The following is a 23,790-nucleotide window of genomic DNA, read 5'->3' on the forward strand; positions in this document are numbered from 1 at the left end:
ACACACACCAGGTATGCAATCACACAGACATCATACACACACAACAGGTACGCCATCACACAGACATCATACACACAGCAGGTACGCCATCACACAGACATCATACACACACCAGGTACACCATCACACAGACATCATACACACACCAGGTACGCCATCACACAGACATCTTGCACACACCAGGTACGCCATCACACAGACATCATACACACACCAGGAACGCCATCACACAGACATCTTCCACACACCAGGTACACCATCACACAGACATCATACACACACACACCAGGTACGCAATCACACAGACATAATACACACACACCAGGTACACCATCACACAGACATCATACACACACACCAGGTACGCCATCACACAGACATCATGCACACGCACCAGGTACACCATCACACAGAAATCATACACACACACCAGGTACGCCATCACACAGACCTGATACACACACCAGGTCCGCCATCACACAGACATCATGCACACACACCAGGTACGCCATCACACAGACATCATACACACACCAGGTACCCCATCACACAGACATAATACACACACTCCAGGTACGCCATCACACAGAAATCATGCACACACACCAGGTATGCCATCACACAGACATCATACACATACACCAGGTATGCCATCACACAGACATCATACACACACCAGGTATGCCATCACACAGACATCATACACATACACCAGGTATGCCATCACACAGACATCATACACACACCGGGCACAACCATTGCACAGACATGATATAATCTGCATAAACTCACACATAATATATACAGGTGCTTCTCACTAAATTAGAATATCATCAAAAAGTTAATTTATTTCAGTTCTTCAATACAAAACGTGAAACTCATATATTAAATATAGTCATTACAAGCAGAGTGATCTATTTCAAGTGTTTATTTCTGTTAATGTTGATGATTATGGCTTACAGCCAATGATAACACAAGTCATTATCTCAGTAAATTAGAATACTTTATAACAACAGCTTGAAAAATGTTTTTAAAATCCAAAATGTTGTCCTACTAAAATGTTTGTTCAGTAAATGCTCTCAATACTTGGTCGGGGCTCCTTTCGCATCAATTACTGCATCAATGTGACGTGGCATGGAGGCGATCAGCCTGTGGCACTGCTGAGGTGTTATGGAAGCCCAGGTTGCTTTGATAGCAGCCTTCAGCTCGTCTGCATTGTTGGGTCTGGTGTCTCTCATCGTCCACTTGACAATACCCCATAGATTCTCTATAGGGTTAAGGTCAGGCGAGTTTGCTGGCCAATCAAGCACAATGATACTGTTGTTATTAAACCAGGTATTGGTACTTTTGGCAGTGTGGACAGGGGCCAAGTCCTGCTGGAGAATGAAATCTCCATCTCCAAAAAGCTTGTCAGCAGAGGGAAGCATGAATCGCTCTAAAATTTCCTGGTAGACGGCGGCGCTGACTTTGGTCTTGATAAAACACAGTGGACCTACACCAGCAGATGACATGGCTCCCCAAACCATCACTGATTGTGGAAACTTCACACTAGACCTCAAGCAGCTTGGATTGTGGCCTCTCCACTCTTCCTCCAGACTCTGGGACCTTGATCTCCAAATGAAATGCAAAATTTACTTTGCATTTACTTAGTGTCAATGACTGCCTTCTGGACATCTGTTAAGTCAGCAGTCTTCCCCATGATGGGGGAGATTACTGAAACAGACTAAGGGACCTTTTTAAACACTTCGGAAGCCTCTGCAGGTGTTTTTTGTTAATTATTTTAATTTACTGAGATAATGACTTTTGTGTTTTCATTGGCTGTAAGCCATAATCATCAACATTAACAGAAATAAACACTTGAAATAGATCACTCTGTTTGTAATGACTCTATATAATATATGAGTTTCACCTTTTGTATTGAAGAACTGAAATAAATTAACTTTTTGATGATATTCTAATTTAGTGAGTTGCACCTGTACTTGACAGACATGATATCTGCCCACATACACATTATAGATAGATGTATAGCAGTGACGTTCAAAGGCTGCCGGTCAATCAAAGCCGCGCGCGTCAGCGTTCGGCCTCTGATAGGCCTGCGGGCATTAAACATCACTGCTATGCGCTGGGCGTTGACATCAGTGCTCAGCACTAGCAGCGATATGGAGATGCCCTCCGGCCGACAGGCTGCTGACAGAGCGCGTCCTCCAATGGATTGGCGGCCCTGTTGCAAACTACGCGTCCACACCATTATGAACCTGCAGAGGACGCAGGAAAGTAAGAAGTTTTTTTTTTTCTATATGAATGGGGGGGCGGATGGCACATAGAGGCCGATGATGGAGGGGGCGGGATATGACACACAGGGGCCCATGATGGAAGGGGGGGATATGACACACAGGGGCCCATGATGGAGGGGGGGGATATAACACATAGGGGCCCATGATGGAGGGGGATGTGACACATAGGGGCCCATGATGGAGGGGGGGGCGACACGTAGGGGCTTATGATGGAGGGGGGAATGACATATAGGGGCCAATGATGGAGGGGGGGATATGACACAAAGGGGCGCATGATGGAGGGGGGGTATGACACATAGGGGCCCATGATGGAGGGGGGGATATGACACACCGGGGCCCATGATGGAGGGGGGGATATGACACATAGGGGCCCATGATGGAGGGGGGGTGACACATAGGGGCCCATGATGGAGGGGGGGAGAGCGGATCACACATGGGGGCCCATGATGGAGGGGGGGAGAGCGGATCACACATAGGGACCCATGATGGAGGGGGGGCAAGAGAGCGGATCACACATAGGGGCCCATGATGGAGGGGGGCGAGAGAGTGGATCACACATAGGGGCCCATCATGGAGGGGGGGCAAGAGTGGATCACACAAAGGGGCCCATGATAGGGGGGCGAGAGGATGATATGACGCACCCCTGGGCCTGTGTCGCACAGCGTTGCGCATGCAGGAGCTTACCCGGAGCCGGATCTGTTGAGGGTTGTAGTCTCGTGGCGGTGACCCGGTCCGTGCCCAGGGAGTCAGACTAAGTGGCGTTGTATTAGCGGTAGATGTTGGACGACTACGCCACCCGTTGAATGCAGCGAAGGAGCTGCCGCTGCAGGGCAGACCGCTGAGGCCGGTGGTAGGATTGTGCAGCGTGATAGTATCACCCCCAACGGGAGGGGTATGGCCTCAGGGCAGCCGACGTGGATGATGGGGGTAGCAGGAATCACTCAGAGACGATGCGGTGTAGTTCAGGGTCTTTACTGGTGATAAAGATAGACCCTCCCGGAGTACTGGCTAGCGATCGGGGCCTGGTCAGTCCTTGAGCAGATGGGATCTCCCCTGGCCAGGCGGAGTTGTAGGCCTCCCAAACTGACTGTACTCTTCTGGCTACCTTGCTAGAGGCGGGTATAAGTAGCCCACGTCCCTGAGTGTACCGTGTGGTGCTCACCCGTATGGCCGGTGACTCGGGGCCTTCTAGTGGCGTCCGCTCCACGACGGCGGTGCTGGTCCCACGCGTGTGACCGTGCCTTCGGGTTTCTTGGCCAGAGGACCTGAAATCCCCTGCCGGGCGGTTTCTGCTGCTGGGTAAAGATTAGTCCCCACAGCCTCGGACTCCGGGTCCGGTGATAGCTTCTCAGTCAGGGCGAGCTCTGCAGCTGCCAGCCCCTGACTCCTTATAGCACTGCTCCCACAGAGCTCCTGATGTTCTTTTCCTATATCTGCTTCTCTTCTCTGTCTCTACTTCTTCTCTACTCACTAACCCTGCCTCAGCCCTAGGTTTATATAGGGGAAGTTCTTCCCCTCCCAGGACTGGGCAGGAGGTGTGGCATGCATAGGATTCCTGACCAAGAGACCTCCCACCTGCTCTCAGACGTAATATCTCTATCACTGTGGCAACCAGACCCCTGGGGTGTCACATTCCCCCCTAGTGAAATTTAGTACTCCGGGACTAAACATATTTTTAGAAAAACATAACAAGGTATAAACAATAATAATACAATAAGAAAAACACATAAAGATGGTTACGGCGTGTCCGCAACCGGGTGCAGTTTTGAAGAAAAGCAAGGTGTCCATTTCACCAAAACAGGGAGACGTAACCAGGTAGGGGTCTGTCCTGCCCCGAGTCCTTAACAGTCTTTAGTCCATTCCTAGGTTACGCTCCAACCAATTGTACAAGGATTCCCGGTAAATCCACCAAGGACTCCTAAAAATAACTAGAAACACATAATTATTTACAAGTAACAGGCAGGTGACCACAAATAAAACAATTTAAACACTTCAAATCCTCCAACGTGCGGGTAACTGGCCTCTAGTGGCCCTAGTGGACCTACGGAGCTGACTGTCTGGCCCTGAACTACAGGGTGTAGGAGCTGTCAAGGGTAAACTGGGCATATGTCTACGGGCTCTTTGGCTCACTAGGGGTACGGCAGGCTCACTATGAGCAGAGGGTTGATCCTCCTGTTCTGCTTGTGTGGAGTCTGCTGCCTCCTGGACCGGCTGCTCTTCCAGCTCTACCTGTTGCTCCGTAGGCACTTGGGATGCTGGTTGGAGGAACGTGAGGACGGGTACCACAACTGCACCATTGACTTGAGTCCAGGACCGAGGGAAGTCTCCGAGCACAGTACTAACCATATCTTCCCTTTCCTCTACGGGTCGAGGGTCTTCTTGCTCTCCTTCTGGGTTCCGTAGCTGTTCGGGACACTTCTTCAGGTGATCCCGGGATACAATGGCTGTGGTTTCCCCTCCGTCTTTACTGATGGTACAGACCTTTGGGTTGTCGTGGCTTGAGGGCAGTACGGTGTACGGGTCCTTCTCCCACTGGTCGTCCAACTTGTGGAGCCGTCTCTTCCTCTTCAAGACCTGCTCTCCGGGTACCAGGGGAACAGCGGGAGCATACTGGTTGTAAGTTTTCTCTTGTCTTTCCCTAGCGAGACAGAGACTTCGCTCCACGCTCTCCTGTACTTTCCGGTACTGCTGCTGCCTCTCTGTGTCCCAGTCTGCTTCCGGTGAAGTGTCCTCGGGTGTCAGGACTCCCATCTCCAGGTCAACAGGTAGCTTACCAGGCCTTGCCCTCATTAGGTAAGCCGGGGTACAGTTGGTGGAACCTACAGGGATGTAGTTGTATAGGTCCACCAGGTCGGGCAGCTTCTCAGGCCACAGACTGCGTTCTTCCAGGGGCAACGTTTTCAGAAGATCCATTACCACCTGGTTCATTTTCTCACAAAGTCCATTAGTTTGCGGATGATAGGGTGTCGTCCTTATCTTCCGGCAGCCATACAGATTGCAGAATTCCTGGAAGACCTCCGCTTCAAAGGCAGGTCCCTGGTCCGTCAGCACTTGGTCCGGGTACCCGTGTGGACGGCAGAAGTGCTGCTGGAAGGCTCTAGCTGCTGTTTGAGCTGTTAAGTCCTTAACGGGGACGACAACCAAGAACCGGGAGTAATGATCCACAATGGTTAACGCGTAGATGTAGCCACTTCTGCTTGGGGTCAGTTTTACATGATCCAAGGCTACCAGTTTGAGAGGATGATAGAAGTTATACTTCACCCAAGACTACGATGTAAGACACAGATGAAGTTATTCTTCCCTTATCTGGACATTTGGACTGACGCCCAGAAATTAGATTGTAACTTGTTTTTAGCTGTCTCAGCAACCTTCTACTGCTATCACTTTTCTGTTTATGAAACTTTCTTATCAACATTCCACTGTTATGAATCATCACTTCACTGCTTGTGAAACAAAGGCATTTTACTGCGCATGTGTGACAAAAAAAAAAACTAAGATTATTAGTATAAATAAAGGGACAGCACTTATGGAGGCAGACGCGCTCAGGGGCTTCCCAGTACTTGATTATACACTACGTGTCTGTGTATTTCTTGTTACGGGGATACCCCGACTCCAACAAGGACCCTCCATGGCTGAATGATCCTAACAATTCCTGGCGCCCGAAACAGGGACCCGAGGTCTGCGTATTCCTTCAAGTTCATCAACCGGCACGAGTAACCGCTGAGATTGGGACATCGGAACAGCAGATGACAAACCTGGCCAGGTAAGAGACACTGTTAGTTCTCTTACATCTGCTCTGCGATAGTCCGTAAATTTCATGCATATCTTGTGTTGGGATTGAGGAACTAGTAGAGAAGGATACCTATAGCTCGGGTCATTCATGTATATACTGTAGGATCTGCCGAAGGAGAGGTCAGAGAAGGTTATGAAACGGATGGTATGAAAGAGATGTGGATGTCGGGAATAGCCTCATAAGCCGCACTAAGGTAGATGACATAAGTATTACGGAGATTGCCTAACTGAGTCATAAGGTTGTGTCCTTTCGGGGAAACCTTCGCTCACGCTTAACTCCCGAACCTTTGTCCTCCTTTTTGACGGATAAGAGATTGACAGAATGAGCCCATGGAAGTAATGATAATACTCCAGGGACACGATATATAATGGAGACAGTATGGTTCATTTTATGTATTGTTGGTCTTGCCCTTGTTGCTATATATATATGTGTTAGAATTACTCTACACTTCAGACAAAACGGTCCAGAGAAACCGTTTCAGATACTGGCTCCTTAGGACAGAATAGGTAACGAGGAAAGGTAAAATATAGAATATATTTTATCTAACCCAAAAAGCCTCCTAAGGTAGGAATAGTCAGGAAAAATGGGCAACAATGGCTCCTTAGGACAGAATAGGTAACGAGGAAAGGTAAAATATAGAATATATTTTATCTAACCCAAAAAGCCTCCTAAGGTAAGAATAGTCAGGAAAAATGGGCAACAAACAGACTAAGACCACAAATGATGAACAAGATGTCTATACAATCGTGAAAGAAAGGTGTGGTGTAGAAGCAACTAAGAATTTAGGGAAAGTTTGCAAAACTTTTCAGGTAGCAAGGCATGACAGGTTTAACAGGAAACTATGGGAGGACATTGGATTAGAGAATGCAGGAAAAAAGCCAGGGATATAGAAGATGGTACCTATGTCCCAAGAGAATCACAAGAAAAGACAGTACAGGCTTCTGCTCCTGCAGCAAGCGAGTGACTAGACGTGATGCAAACCACTTTGACTGGAAGGCGCCCAATAATTCAGGTAAAAGTAGCAGGAAAACAATGCCCTTTTCTAATAGATACCGGAGCAACTTCCTCCGTCCTCAATGAAGACGCCTTACCAAATGCTGATTGTTTATCAGATGATGTAACCTATACCGAAGGGTATGATGGAGGAATCAGGCCACTCCCATATAGTATTCCCCTTGAAACAAAGATAGGATCTAAAATATTTTTATCTAAATTTCTTTTTGTCAAAGGGGCACCTACTTGTCTTCTAGGTACAGACCTATTAAAGCAGACAGAAATGAATATCCAATTTTTGGAGGATGGTAGAGTCCAAATTTTGGTGCCTGATGACCAAGAGTCTCTAGAAAACATTGTAAAAATCCAAGCCTTAGAGGATGAGAAAGATCCTGCCCCTACCCAAATTATTTTAGATCTTTCTGAGGTACCAGAAAAATTATGGGCACAACATGACACCGATGTAGGACTAATGCCAATAGCTCCAGTAAAAGTCACTCCTGTTCCAGGTGTGACACTACCCCAATTGAGACAGTATCCTATTAGTGCCCAACAAGAACACGCCATAGGAGAACAGATAAAAGATTATCTAAAAACTGGAGTACTGATAGAAGTAAAGTCACCAGCCAATACACCGTTGTACCCCGTAAAAAAGAAATCTACTGAGAGGTCAGCTGCTAGATACCGGATGGTACATGATTTAAGAGAGATAAATAAAATTTTGGAACCTATTACTCCTGTTGTGCCAAATCCACACACGTTGCTATCACAGATCCCAGCAACAGCACGAGTATTTTCTGTCATAGACTTGTCAAATGCATTTTTTTCAGTACCATTACACCCAGACTGTTACAAACTGTTTGCATTTACATTTAAGAATAGACAATTAGCATGGACAAGATTACCACAGGGTATGATACATTCACCTACCTTGTACTCAGAAGCTATGAGATCAGTTCTTCAAAATTTCAAACCTACGGATGAGGTTGTAATTCTTCAATATGTTGATGACCTATTATTATGTGCCCCTGCTCAAGAGTCCGCAAACAGCAACACAATAAGATTGTTAATATTTCTAGCAGACATGGGCTGTAAAGTTAACAAGAAAAAAGTACAACTTTGTATGACTACGGTAGTATTTCTAGGACACTGCATTTCACAAGGTATTCGGCACCTCACCGCCGACAGACTAAAAATCATTAGAGATCTTGTTCCTCCCAAGAACTACAAAACATTAAGAGCATTTTTGGGAATAGTATCACACTGTAGACAATGGGTTATACATGCTAGTCAGCTTATGCAACCTCTATATGATTGTTTAAAAATCGAGCCTTTTCAGTTAACTGAATCAGCGCTCATAGCCTTTCAAGACCTCAAGAAAGGTCTCATGTCAGCCCCGGCCTTGGGAATCCCAGACTACGCCAAACCATTCCAATTAATGGCTGCGGAAATGTCTAATCATGCTACAGGAGTACTAACACAGAAACATGAAAATAAACAAAGACCTGTCGCATACTATTCTGCTCAATTAGATAATGTTACCAAAGCTGCACCATCATGTGTCAGAGTAGTAGCAGCTGTCTCTCTTTTGGTAGAAAAAGCCTCAGAAATAGTACTAGACCATGCCTTAATAGTACAAACTACACATGATGTACATGGCATACTGAATCAGGTATTGCCAAAACACATTTCAATGGCTAGACATCTTAGATTACAATGCTCCTTACTAATGCCACCAAACCTCACTTTTCGCCGCATATTGTCTCTAAATTTAGCCACTGACAAATGATTAGACAAATCCTAGAATCAGCTGCCTCAACCAAACAAGTAGCAGTAATAAAAGTACCTGCACATGTAAGACTCGACACCGAGATAGCTAGGGGTAATGACCGAGCCGACAAGGCTGCTAAGCGAGCTGCAGTAAAACCTCTGACAACTGACCACACTATTAGTGCAGTATCAGAATTTGACTTAATTACACGGCTCAAAGAAGCCCACCAGCAGGTGAGTAGAGAAGAAAAAGAAGAGTGGCAGAAACAGGGGGCAGAAGAAAAAGAAGGACTATGGAGAAAAGGAGATGAGCTTTGTCTCCCCCGAGCGTGGTACCCTGTTGTGGTCAGTGAAGCCCACGGACCTACACATGTGTCTGCAAACGGTATGATACAGAGGGTCAGACAGAAGTGGTTAGCCCCAGGGTTCGGCCAGGTAGCTCGAGCAAAATGTGGTTCTTGTGAAATCTGTTTAGCCCACAATCCAGGACAGACTGTTAAGACCCCCCAGAAGCACCATGTAAGACCACTATATCCGTTCCAGAGACTTCAGATCGATTACATCCAGATGCCTAAGCATGGACACTATGAGTATGTACTGGTATGTGTGGACATGTTTTCGGGGTGGCCAGAGGCTTATCCAGTTCATACAGCCACGGCTAAAGTCACTGCAGTAAAAATAGCACATGAACTGGTACCCCGTTATGGTATCCCAGAAGTGATCGAGTCAGATAGAGGTACACATTTTACTGGAGAGATCTTTCAGAATGTAATGAAAATGTTGTGTATAAAAAGTGAACTACACACCCCTTACCACCCACAGAGTTCTGGTAAGGTTGAGAGAATGAATGGAACACTTAAGTTAAAAATACAGAAAGCCATGGCAGAAACACAGAAACCATGGACTGAGTGTCTCCCAATAGCATTGTATTCAGTCAGAAACACCCCCCAGGGAAAGAGCAAACTCACCCCCCATGAAATATTGTTTGGTAGAGTTGCCAATACAGGATTGTATTTCCCACAGACTTTAATGTTAGAAACTGAAAGCTTAACTGCTTATGTACAAAATTTATGTAAGCATGTGTCTAAAATACACTCTTTAGTGTTCTCTTCCATTCCAGATCCTGATTCCATTGAGGGAACGCACAAGCTGCAACCAGGAGACGAAGTTTACGTAAAAAGACATAACAGAAGAACGCTAGAACCCAGATTTGAGGGTCCATATCAGGTGTTATTGACAACTCCAACTGCAGTAAAATTGGAAGGAAAATCAGCATGGGTACATGCAAGCCATTGCAAAAAGAAATAGTGGTGATTGTACTTGTGTTAGCTATAACGATAGATCAGGGAGACCTGTGGGATAAACTAAGTTCCCCAAAACCTGCAGATAATAAATTTATAAAACATCATGAGACATTGGTAAACGGGCTGCTCGATGGCGGACAGAAAATAGCAGACTGTTGGATTTGTACGCATTCTCCAATATCAGCCACGAGTATACCCTTCCTGGCCGTACCCATGACCCCTGAGGAAGTGTTTACATGGACTAATTGCTCAGACAAATTAGCAAATAACCAAACCGTTAATTCTAGATTATGGAACACCACTGTTGCCATCCCAGTTGTGGGGTGGGTGGGATTTCCCTGGTGGCAAGGTAATATGACAGAAAATATACAACTCAGTTTTAGTAGCACAGTATCTTCTTCTCAACCTTTAAACCTGATATAGTAGAAAAATACATACACAATAATGGTTGGAAATATTCACAATTATTCCCCGATGGAAACAATGATACATGTTCAAAGATACCAGGTAATATATTATGTAATGAGTCAAGTGCATATGACCCAGGTACACCGACTTGTGAAAATCCAGATGCAGGATACTGTAGTCCATTAGGTCAAAAACCCCCTTGGTGTATACTTCAGAATGTATCTAAATTTTTAGATTTGGTACATAGGTTGGTGCTCCAACACTCTGCAATATGGGATCTGCCTGAAGGAACCTTCTGGATTTGTGGAAATGGAGCATACAAATGGCTCCCAGTAGGAATAAAAGGTGCATGTACTCTAGGACGCTTAACACCGGCCACATTTATAGTTCAGAATCAGCAGGTAGATATGCAAGCAGTACCTAAACACACACTATACAAAAGAGCAGCCGACAACTCGCCTAGACCTTCAGGTAGGCCACATGTGGTCCAAATGGGAATTCCTAATAAAATATTCAGCACTTTCTTTGTGTATCCAATGTTGATGCAGATGTGGGATAAATTAGTTCAGGCCACCGACTATCTAGATGATCAGATATGGGATATTATGGATATACTTAATACTAGTATAGCTGTCCAAAATCAACTTATAATTGTTACTAATCAACATACTGTAGTGTTAGACTACCTAACTGCGGCCCAGGGAGGAATGTGTCAAATTATTGGTCCAACCTGTTGTCATTACATAGATCCAAACAGTACAATGAGTATGAGGTTCAAGCTGGCAGATATACAACGATTACGGGATGAATATGACAGACACAATGACCAAAATAAAGATAGCTGGTGGTCAGACACCTTCTCCTTTCTCAACCCAAAGAACTGGTTTAAGGGTATTGGAGGTTGGGTGGCTGGAATTCTGCAAGGTATATTACAGATTGTGCTAATTATAGTAGTCATATATGTAGTGTTTAAAATAGGATTAAAAATTATTTTAATATGCATAAATAAGCTTTGTAACACGGACTCAAGAATATGAAAGAAAAGAACTCCCGGACCAGGTCTTCTACCAAAAGTCCATAAGGAAGAATCAAAGGGGGGACTGAGAGGATGATAGAAGTTATACTTCACCCAAGACTACGATGTAAGACACAGATGAAGTTATTCTTCCCTTATCTGGACATTTGGACTGACGCCCAGAAATTAGATTGTAACTTGTTTTTAGCTGTCTCAGCAACCTTCTACTGCTATCACTTTTCTGTTTATGAAACTTTCTTATCAACATTCCACTGTTATGAATCATCACTTCACTGCTTGTGAAACAAAGGCATTTTACTGCGCATGTGTGACAAAAAAAAAACCTAAGATTATTAGTATAAATAAAGGGACAGCACTTATGGAGGCAGACGCGCTCAGGGGCTTCCCAGTACTTGATTATACACTACGTGTCTGTGTATTTCTTGTTACGGGGATACCCCGACTCCAACAAGGACCCTCCATGGCTGAATGATCCTAACAAGTTCCAACGGCTGCTTGGTGACGATGGACTGAAGGGGGGTCTTCTGGCTGGCACGGTCCTTCCTTCTTAGGTTGCACGGGCCACAGTCTCTGCACCACCTCTCGATGGTTCCCCTCATGCCTACCCAGTGGAACCGCCCGCGCAGCAGGAACTCCAGCTTCTTCCATCCGAAGTGTCCAGCCCCGTTGTGGTATGCCTCCATCACCATGGCTGCGTCTCTTCGTGGCACCACTACTTGCCAGATTAGTTCATGCGTCCGGGAGTTAACCATTCTGCGGCACAACTTCCCCTTGTAAAGGAACAGTCGACTCTTCTCAGCCCACAGTTGTTTGGCTTCCTCCGGAGCGTCTGGGTCAAGGCGAGCCTCTGGCCGAGTCAGCATCTCCTTCACCAGTCGGACGGCAGGGTCACTGTCTTGCGTTTCCTCCCAGTTGTAGTGAGGCAAGGGGTTAAACGTAGCGGCTTGCTTACTCCTTACCCGATGGGAATACTGGATAGTCCCATGACGGTGGAACGCGGGGAGTTCGACTTCTTCCAGTCCCTCTGGATCTTCTCCTACGTCCGGTAGGTTTGGCATCCTGGACAGGGCGTCCGCGTTGGTATTGGAGCGTCCTGCCCGGTATTTGATTGTGAACTCGTAGTTGGACAGACGGGCCATCCATCTCTGCTCTAGGGCACCGAGTCTTGCCGTGTCCAGGTGTGTCAACGGGTTGTTATCCGTGTACACGGTGAACCGGGAAGAAGCGAGGTAGTGCTTAAAGCGTTCGGTGACTGCCCACACCACTGCCAGGAACTCTAGCTTAAATGAGCTGTAATTCTCAGGGTTTCTTTCGGTGGGTCGCAGTTTTCGACTGGCGTAAGCGATTACTCGTTCTTTCCCCTGCTGGATCTGGGACAGTACGGCTCCTAGCCCGATGTTACTTGCGTCGGTGTAGAGGATAAAGGGCTGGCTGTAATCAGGGTACGCCAGGATTTCATCCCCCGTGAGGGCCATCTTCAGCTGGCGGAAGGACTCTTCTTCTAACTTCTCCCATTTGAAGGGCGGCTTCTGGTTCTTGGCCTTCCGGGACTGGCCTATCAGGAGGTCCTGCATAGGAGCTGCCTTTTTGGTGAAACCGGGGATGAATCTGCGGTAATAGCCTACCAACCCGAGGAACTGCCGCACTTCCTTTACACTGGAGGGACTTGGCCATTCCTTAATTGCGGTGATCTTATCAGGGTCGGGAGCCACTCCGTCAGCGCTCACCACGTGTCCCAGGTACTGCTTGAAGAGCACGTACGGGATGGTGGTGACCTGTGACCCGGTGTCCAGTAGGGCACTCATAGGAATGCCATCCAGTACCACAGGCAAGACTGGACGTCCTCCCACATATTTGTCGCGCCAGTTCGATGGGCCTGATGATCTTTTTCCTGGGGTTTGGCCCTCTACCCCAGGTTGTGCCAGTTTAAAGGACAGTACCTTGCCATATGTCCGGGTTGATTGCAGCGGCGGCAGATGGGTTGTCCGTCCTCGTTGTATCGGTCGCTGGGTCTTCCTCTGGCCGGTGGGGTCCTCCTTGGTCGACGCCACGGGATGTCCCCCGGTCCGGATGCCAGCTGGATCTTCCCTGGAGTGGAAACCTGTAAAGACTGCACAGTTCGGGTTAGCGCGGCAACGCTTTTAGCTAGCTCTTGGACCTGATGGTGCAGGTCTGGAGCCGGGTTATTGTTCAAAGCCTGCGCATCAGCTCCCGCAGGCCCTGCCGACAAGGGTGCCGCCTCCTGGTGGTAAGTGGTAGTGGGGCGTCTGTGGGTCACAACGCCACCTGGTGCCGGTTCTCGGAGCACCCGGATGGCTCTGTCCTTGAACTGTGCAAATCCCAGATGAGAGTCCTGTAAGGCCATTGCCCGCAACTGGGTTCGGTGGGCATTGCAATATAAACCCTCTATAAATTGTTCAGTCAACAGCCTGTCCTCGTCTCCCACGCCGTCAGGGTCGGTCTGCTTAATGGCTCTCAGGGCCTCTTGTAGGTTCAGGGCATAGTCCCTTATACTCTCATGTGCTCGCTGCTTGCACCCGTAGAATCTAAGCTTGATCTCGGCTGAGGTGCGGGTATCAAAGGTGTCCCTCAGCCGGGTTAGTATCCCTGCAACAGTCCTCCCCCCGGGTGGCCAGGACTTTACCTCCCTTTGGGCTGCCCCGGTTAATTGGGCCACCAGGATGCTCACTTTTTGCTCTTCTGTGAGGGGATACACCTGGAAGAGGCTATCCAGCTTTTCTCTAAAGTCATGCAGGGTATGTGACTCCCCTGAGTACTGGGGTAGCCAGGCCGCTCCCGGGATATAGGGCATGGTGAAAGGCATGACTGCAGCAGCGGTGGCGCTGGCGGGGGTTGAGGCAGTGAAGCTCTCCTCCGTATCCGACATCTTCCTCCCCCCTAGTGGACCGTGGCCTACCTTGCGATGATCCTCTTCCGTAGGCCGCGGCTCCGCAGTGGATCGTCAGGGTTGAGGACCTTCCGTCGCGCTCCTGTGACGTCGGCGTCTTCTGGGCTCCTTCCAGGACCTTACGCAACGTCCGGACGTGAGGCGGGGCTTCAGTTCTCGCGCGCTTTCGGAGTCCACGCCCCTCTTCTTCCCGCGCGGCGTCTTCAAGATGGCGTCCAACGGCGGGAAAACTCCACGGATGGCGGGAAGAAGGCAGAAGATGGCGCCGGATGGCGGGAAAACTTCGCGGATGGCGGGAAGAAGGTAGAAGATGGCGCCGGATGGCGGGAAACCTCCACGGATGGCGGGAATCTTCACCACTGGTAAGTTTGAACAGTCTTTTTCAGGCACGCAGTACCCGGTGGTTGCAGGCACGAAATCCTGCCGACTACGCCAAAAGTTGACGCACCCCTGGGCCTGTGTCGCACAGCGTTGCGCATGCAGGAGCTTACCCGGAGCCGGATCTGTTGAGGGTTGTAGTCTCGTGGCGGTGACCCGGTCCGTGCCCAGGGAGTCAGACTAAGTGGCGTTGTATTAGCGGTAGATGTTGGACGACTACGCCACCCGTTGAATGCAGCGAAGGAGCTGCCGCTGCAGGGCAGACCGCTGAGGCCGGTGGTAGGATTGTGCAGCGTGATAGTATCACCCCCAACGAGAGGGGTATGGCCTCAGGGCAGCCGACGTGGATGATGGGGGTAGCAGGAATCACTCAGAGACGATGCGGTGTAGTTCAGGGTCTTTACTGGTGATAAAGATAGACCCTCCCGGAGTACTGGCTAGCGATCGGGGCCTGGTCAGTCCTTGAGCAGATGGGATCTCCCCTGGCCAGGCGGAGTTGTAGGCCTCCCAAACTGACTGTACTCTTCTGGCTACCTTACTAGAGGCGGGTATAAGTAGCCCACGTCCCTGAGTGTACCGTGTGGTGCTCACCCGTATGGCCGGTGACTCGGGGCCTTCTAGTGGCGTCCGCTCCACGACGGCGGTGCTGGTCCCACGCGTGTGACCGTGCCTTCGGGTTTCTTGGCCAGAGGACCTGAAATCCCCTGCCGGGCGGTTTCTGCTGCTGGGTAAAGATTAGTCCCCACAGCCTCGGACTCCGGGTCCGGTGATAGCTTCTCAGTCAGGGCGAGCTCTGCAGCTGCCAGCCCCTGACTCCTTATAGCACTGCTCCCACAGAGCTCCTGATGTTCTTTTCCTATATCTGCTTCTCTTCTCTGTCTCTACTTCTTCTCTACTCACTAACCCTGCCTCAGCCCTAGGTTTATATAGGGGAAGTTCTTCCCCTCCCAGGACTGGGCAGGAGGTGTGGCATGCATAGGATTCCTGACCAAGAGACCTCCCACCTGCTCTCAGACGTAATATCTCTATCACTGTGGCAACCAGACCCCTGGGGTGTCACAGATACATTTTCTGTTTTTGCAGCTTAAGGATGGCTTGTTTCACCTGAATGGAGAGCTCCTTTGACCGCATGTTTACTTCACACCAAAACCTTCCAAATGCAAGCACCACACCTCAAAACAACTCCAAGCCTTTTATCTGCTTAATTGAGAATGACATAACGAAGAGATTGCCCACACCTGTCCATGAAAAAGCCTTAGAGTCAATTGTCCAATTACTTTTGGTCCCTTTAAAAACAGGGTGGCACATGTTAAGGAGCTGAAACTCCTAAACCCTTCATCCAATTTTAATGTGGATACCCTCAAATGAAAGCTGAAAGTCTGAACTTCAACTGCATCTGAATTGTTTTGTTTAAAATTCATTGTGGTAATGTCTAGAACCAAAATTAGAAAAATGTTGTCTCTGGCCAAATATATATGGCCCTAACTATATCTGCAGAATGTGTAACTTTTCTTCCCATTAGACTGGAGCTCATGTGCGACTTGACCACTAATCCATCATTCCCTCAGTGGCTCTTCCTGTTTTTTTCTGGAAGCCACAAAGAGAATGAATGAGGCTGCAGTCAGATGTCCCATCTGCCACTGCATTTTAAAATGGGGACAAAAGTGCCCTGTCAGGTATAAAAGTTCCACATTCTTCTGATTGGTGTGGTTTTCAATGGTCAGTTTACACCGATCAATAAGATATTACTAGTGTTGAGTGAGCACTAAAATGCTCGGGTGCTCGAAGCTCGGGCCGAGCTCACTGTGATACTCGGGTGCGCGACCCGAGCAACGAGCCCAATGTTAGTCTATGGGAGACCCGAGCATTTTTGCGGCGGCACCCCCGGCAGTCTGTAGAAATCCTAAAAAGTGCTCAAAAGAGTGCTCAGATGACATGGGGACAGCATGGGGATCACCCCAGGAAGCATTTCTGACCCTCAGGTCGCTGCTGACAACAACGTAGTTAGAGGTATTAAGCCACTTTTATGGGCTCACAATTAAACGTTCAAAAACCAAACTGAAACTGTTTTTCTGTGAAATATGTTAAGGAACATCCTTTCCAGGGTAAAGACTTGTGTATAAGGTAAAATAAATAACCAAAAACAAAAATACTCCTCCACACCTTGGGCTATGTTCACAAGTAGCATTTTTCATGCGTTTTTGCACTTTTGTATTGCTTTCAACCGTGAAAAATGCATTCACCGGGAAATGTCATTTTAACATTTTACAACCTTATCTGGCCATGTGCTGTGTGACACATGCATACAGTGCTGAAAAGACATGGGAACAGCATGGGGAAGACCCCTGGAAGCATCTCTGACACCCATGTCACTGCCTAAAAGTGTGCCCATCATAAGTGATCGTTGCCGCATCAGAAGATGCAGACTTGCAACTATCACCGTGCAAGTCCTTGTCCCAGGGCAGTGTTCAATTGTACCTCCCCCATTCCTTGCAATGCAAGCGCAAATATGCAGCCAGCCAGCCAGCCACCCACCCGCAGGCTGCAATATTATACTGCTAGCTTGCACTTGAAATGGGGCCTTTTAGTTTGGAGGAGGCTGAAGCTGGCCACTACCTCATGGCTGCGTCAGCGGCGAGATCTCCATACTCAGTCCCCAGCTGCCACTATTTGTTCCGGGAACCTTCCCCACACTTTTCTTAGACTGGCCTGTTTTAGGGCAGCATTGGACGAGCCCACCAGACAACCAGAGACTCCTCCGGTGGGCCCTGGCTTCTCCATCAGGGGAGTTGAGAGTGCCAAGGTGAGGAGCATGATGAGGAAGATAGAAGCTAGCATCTGCTTTGTTTTCTTGGAATGCAAGCGTAAATGTGCAGCCTGCCACCCACCCACCCCCAGGCTGCAATACCATACTGCTAGCTTGCTTGCACTTGAAATGAGGCCTTTTAGGCTTGTGGAGGCAGACGCCGGCCAGAATGTCATGGCTGCGTCGGCGGCCTGGTATCCATACTCAGTCCCCAGCCACCCGGCGGCCGGGTGTCCACACTCGGTCCCCAGCCGCCAGGGGGCGGCCAGGTGTCCATACTCGGTCCCCAGCCGCCCCTATTTGTCCCGGTATACAAGCGAGCATACCAAAGCATTAACTGTGCCCTCCCCAGTGTATTTAGTGGGAAGGACAGCCTATTCTGCTGTAGTGTGTGCACGCAAACCCCCTGTTCATGGCACATGCGAAGATGCCTCCCGCCCTGCACCTGTCGTTGCAGACTTGCAACTATCCCCATTCAAGTCCTTGTCCCAGGGCAGTGTTCAATTGTACCTCCCCCATTCCTTGCAATGCAAGCTCAAGTATGCAGCCTGCCACCCACCCAACCCCAGGCTGCAATACCATACTGCTTGCTTGCTTGCACTTGAAATTGGGCCTTTTAGGCATGTGGAGGCGGAATCTTGCCACCACGTCATGGCTGCGTCGGCGGCCTGGTATCCATACTCAGTCCCCTGCCGCCCGGCGGCCGGGTGTCCACGCTTGGTCCCCAGCCACCAGGGGGCGGCCGGGTGTCCATATTCGGTCCCCAGCCGCCCCGCGGCCGGGTGTCCATAAACGGTCCCCAGCCGCCCCTATTTGTCCCGTTGCGCCTCATACACAAGCACGCATACCAAAACGTTATCTGTGCCCTCCCCAGTGCATTTAGTGGGAAGGACAGCCTAACCACAAACATGTGGACAAGTGAATGTGGCCAGGGATGGTCCATCTCACTGACGCCTTCACACTGGGTTAATACTGTGGAAGCCGGGACACAGTTGGACACTGGAATGCAACACGTCCTCCAGATATAGAGGATTGCGGGTCCTGGATCAATCAGGCTTCAACACAAAGTTCAGAAGGTAGACAGCAGCAGTGGTCGGCCTCCTACACAATGTGTAAATTATTCATGATCATGAGGCCATCCATCTCCTTAGCTTTCTGTTCCTTGGAATGCAAGCGCATGTATGTAGTAGTGGCTAGGCCTGAGGTGGTCAGCGTTTTGGCGCATATCCTACCTCCTCCGAGGATTGCTGGATGCTTTCCTGCTACTATCCCAGTTCTATGACTCCCGTTAAAACAAAGCTTCAGGTGATGAATGATGGATGAGGTGGTGGCAAAGGAGAAAGAGCAGGAGGAACAGGTACCATTCACATCAATATCAGGCCAGTCAACCACACATGTCTTGTAGGATATGTTTCTGTACCAAAAGGAGCAGTTCGGCTACACAGTTATAGGGCATACAATGAGTGCAATGCCTACCAAAAATTTTGAGGCACTCCAATGCCCTTTGGAAGTGACATGGAGGTCAGAGGGCCTTAACTAAACCATTTTTTCCAGTTATAGCAACTGGGTCTCCTGTACACTGTTGGCCTAAGCCGTGAATGGAAGGCTTTCCAAAATTTATGAGGAACTGCAATGCCCCTTGAAACAGACGTAGATTACAGCATACTAAAAACTTTCTAACCATTATTGGGCAGTGGGTCTCCCTTAGTGTATGCCTTTGAGATCACAGTAGCTTAACAAGATGGTTTTAATGCCCCTTGGAAGAGACGTGGAGTTCAGAGTGGTTTAACAAGACGGTTTTAATGCACCTTGGAAGAGACGTGGAGGTCCCAGTGGAATAAAAAGACAATATCAATTCCCCTTGGAAGAGTGGTGGAGGTCCCAGTGGAATAAAAAGACAATATCAATGCCCCTTGGAAGAGTGGTGGAGGCTACAGTGGAATAAAAAGACAATATCAATGCCCCTTGGAAGAGTGGTGGAGGTCGCAGTGGAATAAAAAGACAATATCAGTGCCCCTTGGAAGAGTGGTGGAGGTCGCAGTGGAATAAAAAGACAATATCAATGACCCTTGGAAGAGACGTGGAGGTCACAGTAGCTTAGCAAGACAATTTTTATGCCCTTTGGAAGAGACGTGGAGTTCAGAGTGGTTTAACAAGATGGTTTTAATGCCCCTTGGAAGAGACGTGGAGGTCACAGTAGCTTAACAAGATGGTTTTAATGCCCCTTGGAAGAGACGTGGAGGTCACAGTGGAATAAAAAGACAATATCAATGCCACATGGAAGAGACGTGGAGGTCCTAGTGGAATAAAAAGACAATTTCATTGACCCTTGGAAGAGACGTGGAGGTCACAGTAGCTTAACAAGACGATTTTAATGCCCCTTGGAAGAGACGTGGAGCTCAGAGTGGTTTAACAAGACTCTTTTAATGCCCCTTGGAAGAGACGTGGAGGTCACAGTAGCTTAACAAGACGGTTTTAATGCCCCTTGGAAGAGACGTGGAGGTCACAGTGGAATAAAAAGACAATATCGATGCCCCTTGGAAGAGACGTGGAGGTCCCAGTGGAATAAAAAGACAATATCAATGACCCTTGGAAGAGACGTGGAGGTCACAGTAGCTTAACAAGACAATTTTAATGCCCTTTACAAGAGCCATGCAGTACAGCATATTAAAAACATTACTCCCATTATTGGGGAGTGGGTCTCCCATAGTCTTTGCCTATGCCTTCGAAGCAAAAGCTGCCAAAAATTAGGACGGAGGAACTTGCAATGCCCCTTACAAGAGCCATGCAGTATATCATATTAAAAACATTATTCCCATTATTGGGGAGTGGGTCTCCCATAGTCTTTGCCTATGCCTTCCAAACAAAAGCTGCCAAAAATTAGGACGGAGGAACTTGCAATGCCCCTTACAAGAGCCATGCAGTACAGCATATTAAAAACATTATTCCCATTATTGGGGAGTGGGTCTCCCATAGTCTTTGCCTATGCCATCCAAGCAAAAACTGCCAAAAATTAGGACGGAGGAACTTGCAATGCTGGCAACACGGAAAACGGTCACCCTGGTGGTATAGTGATGGTGGAGACTGAGGATAAGGAGAAGAGCAAAAAACAGCCGAAATGAGGAAGCGTATACCGATGTGTGGGTGTGAAGCGGTGCATGGGAATAGACCTCCCGAAATAACACAGTGAATTTGACTTTATGTTACTCTGCTGTCATTTGGTGGTGATGAGAAGTCTGGCCCTATCCAGCCCTTGTTCATTTTGATAAGGGTCAGCTTGTCAGCATTGTCAGTTGACAAGCGAGTGCGCTTATCAGTTATAATTCCCCCAGCGGCACTAAAAACACGCTCTGATAACACACTAGCGGCAGGGCAGGCCAGGACCTCCAAGGCGTACAGAGCGACTTCATTCCAAGTGTCCAGCTTGGATACCCAATAATTAAAACGCACAGAGGAATCACGGAGGACGCTGGTACGGTTGGCAAGGTACTCCCTCACCATCTTTTGAAACTTTCCACTCCTTGTGAGAGTACCCCGCGCCTCAGGGCCTGTAAGCTGGGCGGGTCTCAGAAAACTGTCCCAGAACGTTGACAGTGTTCCCCTGCCTCTGCTGGATTGGAGTTGCATCTCTCTCGCCTGTACGCCTTGGTTGGGCAACGAACTGTGACCTCTGCCGCTAGCGTGTTCAGATGGGAATTTTTTTTAATAGTTCTGCAGCAAGGGCCTTCTGGTACTGCCCCATTTTTGAAGACCTCTCCTCTTCAGGAATAAGAGAGTGAAAGTTCTCCTTGTAGCGGGGGTCTAAAAGTGTCACCAACCAGTAATGACTGTCACCCAACATTTTGACAACGCGAGAGTCACGGTTAAGGCAGCGTAACATAAAGTCAGCCATGCGTGCCAGACTGGTAAGGGGCAAGACTTCCGTGTCCTCACCAAGATGACGACTGACCATGCTCTCCTCCTCCTTCTCCTTCCCCCTGTCCTCAGGCCACCCACGCTGAACCGACGGTATGACAGTCGTACAGGTACTACCGTCTACAGCGCATGATACCAGCTCCTGTTCTTCCTCCTCCTCCTCCTCTCCCTCATTGTCCCCCAATGCACGTTGGGATGAGATGAGGCTGGGCTGTGTGTAATCGCCCGCTAAGGCTTCTTGATCCATCTCATCATACTCTGGCTGCAATGCCTCCTCTTTAATTCTCTGCAGAGAGCGTTGCAAAGGACAGACAAGTGGGATGCTGATGCTAATGATGGCGTCATCGCCACTCACCATCTTGGTGGACTCCTCAAAGTTTGTCAGGATGGTACATATGTCAGACATCCAGGTCCACTCCTGAGGTCCTATGTGTGGAGTCTGATCTGAATATCGACGGCCTTGTTGCAGCTGGTACTCCACAACTACTCTCTTCTGCTCACAAATCCTTTGCAACATGTGGAGGGTAGAGTTCCAACGTGAGGGGACATCACACACCAGTCGGTGTGCCGGAAGCTGCAAACGCTGCTGCAACACAGCAAGGGCGGCGGAAGCTGTAGTCGACTTCCGAAAATGAGCTGACAGGCGGCGTACTTTGACGAGCAGATCTGGCAACTCGGGGTACGATTCAAGAAACCGCTGAACCACAAGGTTAAGCACATGAGCCAGGCATGGATGTAGGTTCAGCAGTCTCAGCCACAGATCTGCCTGCTCTTTCACAGCTGACCACAACTCACAAGCAGTGTGAGGTTTATCACCTAAGCTTATGAGTTTCAGCACAGCCTGTTGCCGCTTGGCTGAGGTAGTACAGCAGTGCTTCCAGCTTGTAACTGATGTGGTGATATCTGAGATGGAGGCTGAACATGAGGAGGAGGAGGAGGATGATGCACAGGAGCTGTACACTGTGGGGGCAACTCTGACTGACATAGGGCCCGCAATCCTCGGTGTGGGGAGTATGTGTTCCGTCCCAAGGTCCGACTGGGTCCCGGCTTCCACTAGGTTTACCCAGTGTGCCGTCAGGGAGATGTACCGTCCCTGGCCACAAGCACTTGTCCACGTGTCCGTTGTCAGATGGACTCTCCCAGTAACTGCGTTGTTGAGGGCACGGCAGATGTTTTGAGACACGTGCTTGTGTAGTGCGGGGATGGCACATCGGGCAAAATAGTGTCGGCTGGGGACCTAGTACCAAGGGACGGCACCGCTATAAGGTTGCGGAAGGATTCTGTCTCCACCAGCCTAAAAGGCAGCATTTCCAACGCAAGCAGTCGTGAAATGTGCGAATTTAGGACTGTGGCCTGTGGGGCGTTGGCTGCGAATTTGCACTTTCGTTCAAAGCTCTGGGATATGGACAATTGAACTCTGCGGTGGGACGTGGACGTTGATGCTGTTTCTTGAGAAACTGCGAAACTGCCATAACAAGTGAATACTGAGAGGAGGGGGCATCTTTGCATTCAGTATGGACAGGGGATTGCCTTGCATGCACAACAGGGTGTTCTCTTACACGCACAACAGCGGAAGAAACAGTGGTGACACCCGCTGACACTGGTCTTGGACCCTGGGGTTCGCCCCACAAAGTCGGGTGCTTTGCTGACATGTGCCTGATCATGTTTGTGGTGGTCAGGCTGGTAGTTTTGTCACCCCTGCTGATGCTGGCCTGGCAGATGGTACAAATGGCCTTTTTGGGGTTATCAGCAGAGTCTTTAACAAAAATTCCAGACTCTGGAAGACCTACCGCTTGTACTGGCAACGTCCCTCGTGTTGGTGGAACGGTTGCCTGCCTTCTGTGTGCGGCCACCACACTGCTTCTTCCTGCCTGTTGGGGTACTCTGCCTCCCTCCCCCTGTGTGCTGCTGGCCTCGCTCTGCGTTTCCTGCTGCCACGTTGGGTCAGTTACTAGATCATCCACCACCTCCTCCTCTTCCACTTCCGCACCACGGTCCTCCTCCTCACTTCATGGCAATTGTGTCTCGTCATCGTCCACCTCTTGTGACAAATTGCCAGCGTCGCCTTCCTGTGGCCGTGGCTGTTCAAATATTTTGCCATCGCTACGTGGGATCTCCTCTTCCACCACTTCAAGCGGAGCAGACGAGGGGCCTAAATATGGAAATGGACCAGTGAACAGCTCTT

Source organism: Phyllobates terribilis, unplaced genomic scaffold, assembly GCF_046119375.1.
Source record: "Phyllobates terribilis strain yellow unplaced genomic scaffold, ASM4611937v1 Scaffold_11__3_contigs__length_659146591, whole genome shotgun sequence".
Lineage (NCBI taxonomy): Eukaryota > Metazoa > Chordata > Amphibia > Anura > Dendrobatidae > Phyllobates > Phyllobates terribilis.